At 34.4% G+C, this 8544-nt stretch overlaps 1 non-coding gene across 1 annotated transcript; it reads left to right on the plus strand.

Moving 5' to 3' along the window:
• The first annotated feature begins 7068 nt into the window (after positions 1–7068).
• Trnat-ugu (transfer RNA threonine (anticodon UGU)) lies at positions 7069–7143 on the plus strand. The gene has a single exon. It is a non-coding gene; the product is annotated as a tRNA-Thr (tRNA).
• Positions 7144–8544: the final 1401 nt, after the last annotated feature.

The following is an 8544-nucleotide window of genomic DNA, read 5'->3' on the forward strand; positions in this document are numbered from 1 at the left end:
GCTCCAATCTTTAGGGGAGAAGCCACAGAGAGTGAGAAGAGAGGATAAATTAAGGCAGAACTGAGGGGAAGAAGCAATGTCTACTCTTTATCATTGTAAGTACCTCCCTAAAACTGGTTTAAGTTAGCCAGAGGGGAGAAAATTCAACTCTGGATGAAGATAAGTTTTCAATACATTGAGCTGGAGAAATTCATGAGATTTTTAAAAAGTTTTATTAAAGGTATGAGATACTTCTAATTATCTGAGAATGGTCTAAAGAACAAGAAGATCTGTCTTTATTTTCATACAAGGGGAACAGGGAAGAACTTGGCCTAAGGATTTACAGCAAAGACACAAACAGAGCTATTTTCAAATTAAACATTTGAAGTTCACTTGTGAAATGTTAAGATTTCTTTCATTATTGAAAATAGATTTTTTCTATGACTTTTTTTTTATTAGAAGACTTAACTTTTTTTGAAGTAAGGAATTGAAATAATGTCTTTACCAACTTCAAGTGGAAAATTCCTATATCACTGTCTAAAAAATATTATGATTTAGCATTTTAAAAATTATTTTCAGCAAAGGGAGTGTATAAAATAATTTTAGTAAGAACATTTGGTTTTTAAAGTTAAGAATGGGAGAGTTACATCTATTCACCACTGATTGGATGATATAAGGGATAAAAATTAATTGGTTCTTTCTAAATTTTAGAATAGATTTAGATTTATGGAAAAGTTATCTAGACAGTTCAAAGAGTTCCACTGTACCCCACACTCAGTTTCAACCATTATTAATATCTTTTATTAGCATGGTACATTTGTCACAACTAATGAACCATTATTAATGAGCCACAATGAACACATTATTATTAATTGAAGTCCATACTGTATCCAGATTTCCTCAATTTTTAACCTCATGTTCTTTTTCTATTCCAGCATACTACATTATGCTTCATCATTATATCTCCTCAGGCTCCTCTTGGCTTTGATGGTTTCACAGATTTTCCTTGCCTTTGATGACTTTGACTTTTGGTGGGAAACACTAGCTGGACATTTTGTAGAATGTCTCTATTTAATAGACTGCTCTTAATCGGAATTTATTTGACACTTTCTTCTGAGTAGACCAGTGTTATGAGTTCCTGAGAGGAAGACCATGGAGGTTTAGTGCTGTTCCCATCCCTTCAATTCAAGGACACATAGTACCAATATGACTTGTCACTGCTGATCATGACTTTGATCACATGTCCATCAGTAAGTCTTTACTGTAAGTCTTTTCTGGAATTCTGCTACACTGCTAGTCTCCTTGTTTATAATTTATTTATTTAACCAAGCACTTGTTTATACCAATATGGACCCACGATATTCATTTTTTGCTTGGGGTTATAATTCAACACCATGTTATTTATTGTGTAGAATAAATTGTTGTAAATTTCAGCTATTTGGAGTGCTTTCCATTGGTTTCCCATGTTGCCTTGAAATATTTCCATCATTGTGGGTTTTTTGTTGGTGTTGTGTTTTTGTTTGTTTGTTTTTGTACTTTCTTAATATCTGGCACTACAATGTATTCCAGACTTATGTTGTATAATTCCTTTCTCCAGTACTAGAATCTGTCAATTCTTTAATGTGCCCTGGTTTCTTTCATTAGAGAATAGTATTAAACATCAGGATCTGGATGCTAGGTATGCTTGTTGCTACTGGGATAATATGGTTCTATTAAACATATATATATATATATATATATTTTTTTTTTTTTTTTTCCTAAGCACAGCATGGTGACATACACCTGTAATCCTAGTTTTGTGGGAGTCTGTGGCAGAAGGACACAGATGGTGGCAAATGCAAACCTGGAGGCAAGGAAATCCTCCAGGAGGTTGGTGCAGCAACCTGGGCAAGGGGCGATAGCAGACTGAACAAATGCAGTCATCTTGGGGAGAGGAGGAAAGTGAAGGATTTGGGAGCTATTTTGGATTTACATATAGGAGCGGTTTTGGAATTGACAAAATTTACTCATGACTGGTCAGTATATGGAGAAAGGGAAGCATGAAGAAGAATTCCCAGGTTTCTGCTTTTCTCAGGTTTAAAGGAAAAGACACAATTCTTCATAACCTAGGATAGAACCCCTATATTGCTTCAGAGAAGAGACATTTCTTCTGTTACTCTATGTTTCTGTCTTATAGATATCAAAATAATTGACCAAGATAAATTGCTTTGAAAAAATCTTATATTCACATGTTGTTTTGGTTGAATAAAAAAGTGACTTTCTTTTGCAGGGGATGGATGAAAACAAACATCAAAGAATAGTATTCCCTGTGAAAGAAAAACAAAGTATTGATGATATATTTGAATATTGATACATTTTGTAGAATATTCATTTAACACAAAATTACTTTTGGGGGAACAAAAGTCAACTGGAGAGGTATGTTTTTCTAACACCATTATCCAAAAGAAAAATAAGTTGTAATGAACAAACTGAAGGACAAAATCTAAGAGGATTCTTTCTCTTTATCAATCCCTGGGTCCCTCAGGATGTGGGGCACCATGAAAGGAATCTCTAGAAAGGTGCTGATTTCTTATAAGATACATAAGTATTCAGGGAGAGGAAAAGACACTAAATACATTTTTAACTTATTGTTGTGAAAACAAAATGAAAATGCCAAAGCAAATCATGTGGAAATATTGATTGATTAGGATTTCTAGAATTTTTTCCCTAATATACATTCTTGAGGAAAAACAGAAAGAAGGACTACGTTCTCAGGAGACACTGCAGTGAGGACCTTCCAGAGTGAAGATGTGATTACTGAAGCAAGCAACAATAAAAGTACCAGAATAATCTGAATAGAAATCTGTTTATTGGAATGAATTGTGGAATTTTAAGTTGTACTAAATTTAGAATGTGAAATAATTGAATCTGGAACACTGCCAAGTGTTGACTAATCCTACTCAAAGTATTTAAAATTTTACTTTCTGAATTTTAAAGAAATGAAAAGAATTCATGTGTCATGCCCAGAGCTACAAATGCCCAAAATACCAAAATTTCAAAAACACCTCGAAAGTTCCTGGGGAAGTTATTTATGGTAACCTTGCTTATTTTCTCACATAAGAATATGGCATCCTGGAATAGTTTTCTCTTAAAGAGTTAGAACTGGAACTGTGTTTTGGCTACTGCTATTATCCCTATCAACTACCACCGCGCTGAGCTTCCATTTCCTTCTCTGTAAAGTATAAAGGTTGAATGGGGCCATTGCTAAGATCTCCTTAAGCTCCAAAAGTCCAGAGCATATTTGAAAACCCTGTGGTTTTCTCTTGTGAGAGGATGAGAGATGAATATGAACACAGAGTCAGGTGGATCTAAATTCTGGTTCTGCCACATACAAGCTGGATTATCTTGGGCAAGATTTTTAATCTCCTTTAGTGTCAGGATCATCATTTTAAAAACACAATGCTTTCTCATAGGATTGTTAATACAAATTAAATGAGATAATGTTTGCAAACCTAGCACAATACTTAACAAATATTCAACCTGTATGAGTGGAAGAGTTTTTTGTCATTATTATTTCACATGATGGTATTGAAGATGGCATCATAGAAGAAAAAGACAGGAAGAAGGAGGATATACCAGGTTGTTTTCAAAGTGTGACTTCATCACTGATGATTCCTTGGTAATCCAATGTGTTAAGGTACCTTGAGCCACGAGTCCCTGAATTGGGCTGTGTAGAATACTCTTTTCTTCTCTTTGGACTTGATTAGGTTTTGAAACCCAAACACACTAGACTAAAAACCCTAGAAAAGGAGAGAATTTTTGTTTTCCCATTTGAATTTGTCCCTTCTACCTGAACTACTCTCTGTCACTTTTTCATTTCTTTCAGGGTTAACTTGGGAAAGAGATCCTTTAGTAAGAAACTCATCACTGACTCTTGAACATCTCATCTGCAAAGATTTTTCCTTTGAAAAGAATAATTTGTAAAACACACGAAACTAGGGTTCTCTTCTGGTTTACAGTGTAGTTCACCAGAGACCTGACTTAGTAGCTTTGGCTATGTCACTAACAGAGGTCCTAATAATGGGGTTTACTCTGCCCATTTTCCTTGGTATTCTGGCAGGAGAGGGAGACTACTGATCCATTGCACCTGTACACACACACACTTCTATTGATACTCAGTGTATCTGGGGAATGAGCAACTACCCTTTCTTTTACTGGCCATTCTCTTCTTGCACAAAGATCTCTCATCAATCATGTGAAGTATGGTACTTCACTGTGTGAGGTCAACTGTACAAGTGTCCCTTAGGTGATGCAATTTTCTGTGCAATTTTCATTCCCATCTTTTGGAGAGAAAATGTGACTTCAGGAAAGTTCACATGTAGAAGAGAACAAAAGATATATTTTAAACTCAATTAACCTAAAACAAAAGGACAGGAACTTCTAAATAAGCCCTAGACTTCCTGTTCAAACTATCATTCTTAAGACAGGAATCAATCCTCTTCTCCTACTTTTCATCCCCTCTCCCAAAATTTCATCAAAATGTCAGAAGAGTAAGTGCACAATAGTACCGTAAAACATGCAAGTTACCATCAGTAGACTAGAAATTTTGCACATTCCAACTGGTACTGGATTGATAGAGAAATCAGACCAGAGGAAGTTATAGCCCAATACACCGGAGGTTTTGTGGTTAAAAAAAAAAAAAAAAAAAAAAAAAAAAGCATAGCAGTGCCTAAGGTGATTCCAGATTTCAAAATGAGAGAAGGAAATAAAGAAGGGGGAAAAAGGGAAAGAAAGAAAGAAGTGGGGATGGAATAGGTCATACTAACCTAGACTAAAACAATAAAGTTTTCCACTTCCAGAGCAAGATCTCTGTACTTTGGTAGTTGTTGGGATTCACCACCTGCCTTCTTGTCTCCTGTTATTTAACCTTGAGGAAAACCTGCTCATGAAAGCATTCTGTCCAAGCATACAAAGCCCATGGAACCTATCTAGTAAAAAGAAGGATGCATTGAGAAAATGGGGTTACTGGTGTCTGAGAAAAACTTTTCCAGTCCTTTTCACTAAGCAATATAGTTCTTTATTCAACGTGGTCAAACCATCAAGGACCTACAGCCTGTTAAGAGAAATAAGCAGTATGAAAAACAATTCCCAAAGTGAACAACTGAAACAACTGGCTATGGAGAAAGTGAGAATAATTCAGGTATCAGAAATAAGTATCCTAAAAATTATATTCTCTGTCAAATTCACAAGGCTTTCCTATTAACAAAAATACACAACTACTTTTTAAAATGGAGCAATGAAGGAAAGGAAAAATTCCAGAAAGAATACATACGTGATGATTGAATTAAGGAAGAATCATTCTATTGGGTAAATTATTAAAGGCACATCTGATTATTAATGTAGTAAACTGAGATTGAGTAATATGGATGATAGAGTGACTAAGTACCCCACAACCTGAAACATTAAGTTTCAGAAGCAAGATTTCTGAGTAGTACAGATCAGAAGACATAACCAAGGAGGTGAAAGGAGAAACTGTCTTCAGTTTGGGGTCTTGAGTCTACAACATGCTCATCAGGACTGGAAAAGATTCCTGTGTGGATATAGCTCATTGAAAGTTCATAGAACTGAGGAATTAAAGAAAATCCTATAAGTGAGAGGAAAAGGCAGATTGCCTGCAAAGAAGTAGAACCAGCAAGAAATTTCTCATCAATAGCAGTGGATGCTACATAAAAAGGAGCAACATCCTCAAAATTTTTAAGGTAAAATTTTTTTAAGATAAAAAATTTTGAACCTAAAATTATGCTGCAAAATTTCCAACACATTTTCAGACAAGTAAGACCTAGGATATTGACTATGCATTTGTCCTTCACTTGACTGTCAATAAAAGAGCATGAATAAACAAAACATGAGCCTTAGGATGAGGATTCTGTAGGACAGAGGAAATGTTGATGGCTTATATGACTGAGAATAGACAAGAAAGATGTCGATAAACCTAACTAAAATTAATTAGATTTTGATTCTTGAAGCTTCTCCTGTGAGTGATGAGATTTTATGTACATAGGACTCATTGATAGATGTTGCCATAATATTTTATTTTACAGGGAATAAATTTTATATGCTTATATTGTACATGTTGTTTTATTTGGGGCTTCCATTCTTTAATTATCTTACAAAGCACAGAAAACTTACATAAGAGAATAGATAAATAAATAGAAAGATAGATGATAGATAGATAGATGATAGATAGATAGATGATAGATGGATAGATGGATACTAAGAACCCCAAAAATTTAAAAATAAATTTACAACCAAAAATATTTGGGCAGTGAAAAAGAGAGGTGAAAGAAAAGTCAATATGCTAACTTCAAATTTAATTTTAGATTAGTGAATAATATACAGAGTTTATAAATCCAGAACTACAAGAAATCATAGCAATAAGAAACAGAAAATCAGGAGAAAATGTTAATAAAGGCAGCATCTGTGAAAGTGACAGAGGGTTGCTAGGGGAGATGAAGGAGGGGGAGTCTGACACTTTGTATTTCAGGCCTTCTTTGTTTTTTGAGATTTGTTATTATGTCCATGAGTTACTTCTATAGTTATAAACTATAGTTTACAGAAACAGAAGAAAGTATTTTAAAATGAACTTACATTTGTCTTTTAGCTCTAAGATTCAGTTGAGGAACAGGGAAACATAATTGGCCGTCTGTATGTATATTTTAGGGCACTCAAAAACACACCAACTATTCATAAAAGAATTCAAAAAGGCTTGTATCTTAAATTTGATGTCGAATGATTAACATAAACTAACATATTCCATTATTTGTCAAAATACAGAGAAAAAGTCTATTCCTTTTATTAAAATATTCTATTGAAAGTAAATCATTCAGTTAATTGGTAAGTATTTATTGAATTACTACAATGTACTAATTCTGTGAAGTGGGGAAAACTGAAAGAGTCAAGTTTTTTTTTTTTTTTTTTTTTTTTTTTTGGTAAGTACAAAAGCACCACTGTATAATTACATTGTTTGTTAAATGGTTGTCTTTTGATCAAAATATATCCCAAGGAAATAAAACCAATATTGACCCTTTTCTAATGTTCTATTTGAGGGCTGGGGAGATAGCTCAGTCGGTAGAGTGCTTGCCTTGTAAGCACAAGGCCCTGGGTTCGATCCCCAGCACCCCCCCAAAAAAAAAATTCTAATGATCTATTGGTTATTGCTTATGATTTCTACTGAAAATATTTATATTCTATACCAAAAAAAAAAAACTGCTAGTATCCTGAAGCATCATATTTGGAAAGAAGGAAAGGTGGACATTTTCAGAAGAATTTAAAGTTAGTTCAACTTTAAAACCAAACAACAGAGACAACAAAAACACCTATGGGAAATTTATCATTGTAAGTATAGCAAATGGGATTGTACTTCATGAAACTTCTTGGCAAAGCCAACTGTCTAAAGGACTCAATGAGATTTTGATACCAGGAAAAACCAACAGACATACCAGTGAGAGAATGAAGATCTCCTTGAGAATAACTGATATTAAACTTTAATCTAAATCAAGAATACAGACATATTCTTTAATATCATTTTGTAACTAAATTTTCCAAAATGCCAGGATAAGAAAGGGGCCAGTAACCAGCTAGAAGCTGTGGACATATTGAAGTCCAAGATAAAATGGTAAGTTTTGTTTTATACATAGAGAACAAATAGATTAATAAAAATCAATGATGGGTCTAATGAGAAAAAATACTTAAATTGTGCCTAAAACGTTGCATCTTTAAAAATTTGTTCTCTTGAATTCTGCATCAATTTATCAAATATTTATTGGATACTTTCATGTCAAGCACTGGGTTAGTGCTGATGACCTATCAGTGAACTTAGTTATTTAAATCTGTGATGAAAATCCTAAATCTGTGATGAGAATATAACTAATAGCTATTTTGATCAATAATGTTATCTCTTCATTTAATATAGAATTCTATCTTTAATTAAATCAAATAGTACAATTGACATGGTGTTTGACATTCAAATAGTATTTCCTGGGGACAGTTCTGTTGTTGAAGATAACTGACATTCTCATAACCTATGAATGTGTTTTAGTCAGTTTTTTTACTTCTGTGACTAAAAGAATCTGACCAGCACAATTATAGAGGAGGAAAGGTTTATTTGAGGGCTCACAGTTTCAGAGGTCTTAGTCCATAGAAGGCTGGCTCCATTCCTCTGGGCTCCAGTTGAGATTAAACATCATGGTGGGAGAAGGTGGCAGAGGGAAGCAGCTCCCATTTGGTGATTAGGAAGCGGAGAGAGACTTCACTCTTCATGTACAAAATATATACCCCATAGCCACGCCGCAATTTCCACCTCCTCCAGCCACACACTACTACTTCAATTAATCCAATCAGGGATTAATTCACTGATTGGGTTAAGACTCTTACAACCCAATCATTTCTCCTCTACCTTCCTGCATTGTCTCACATGTGAGCTTTGGGAGAACACTTCACATCCAAACCATAACAGAATGCTTCCCACACCTGGTGACACTTTCCAGCATTGCAAACATTGCCCTAATATATTGCTATGGTTTAGCT

Source organism: Sciurus carolinensis, chromosome 7, assembly GCF_902686445.1.
Source record: "Sciurus carolinensis chromosome 7, mSciCar1.2, whole genome shotgun sequence".
Classification (NCBI taxonomy): domain Eukaryota; kingdom Metazoa; phylum Chordata; class Mammalia; order Rodentia; family Sciuridae; genus Sciurus; species Sciurus carolinensis.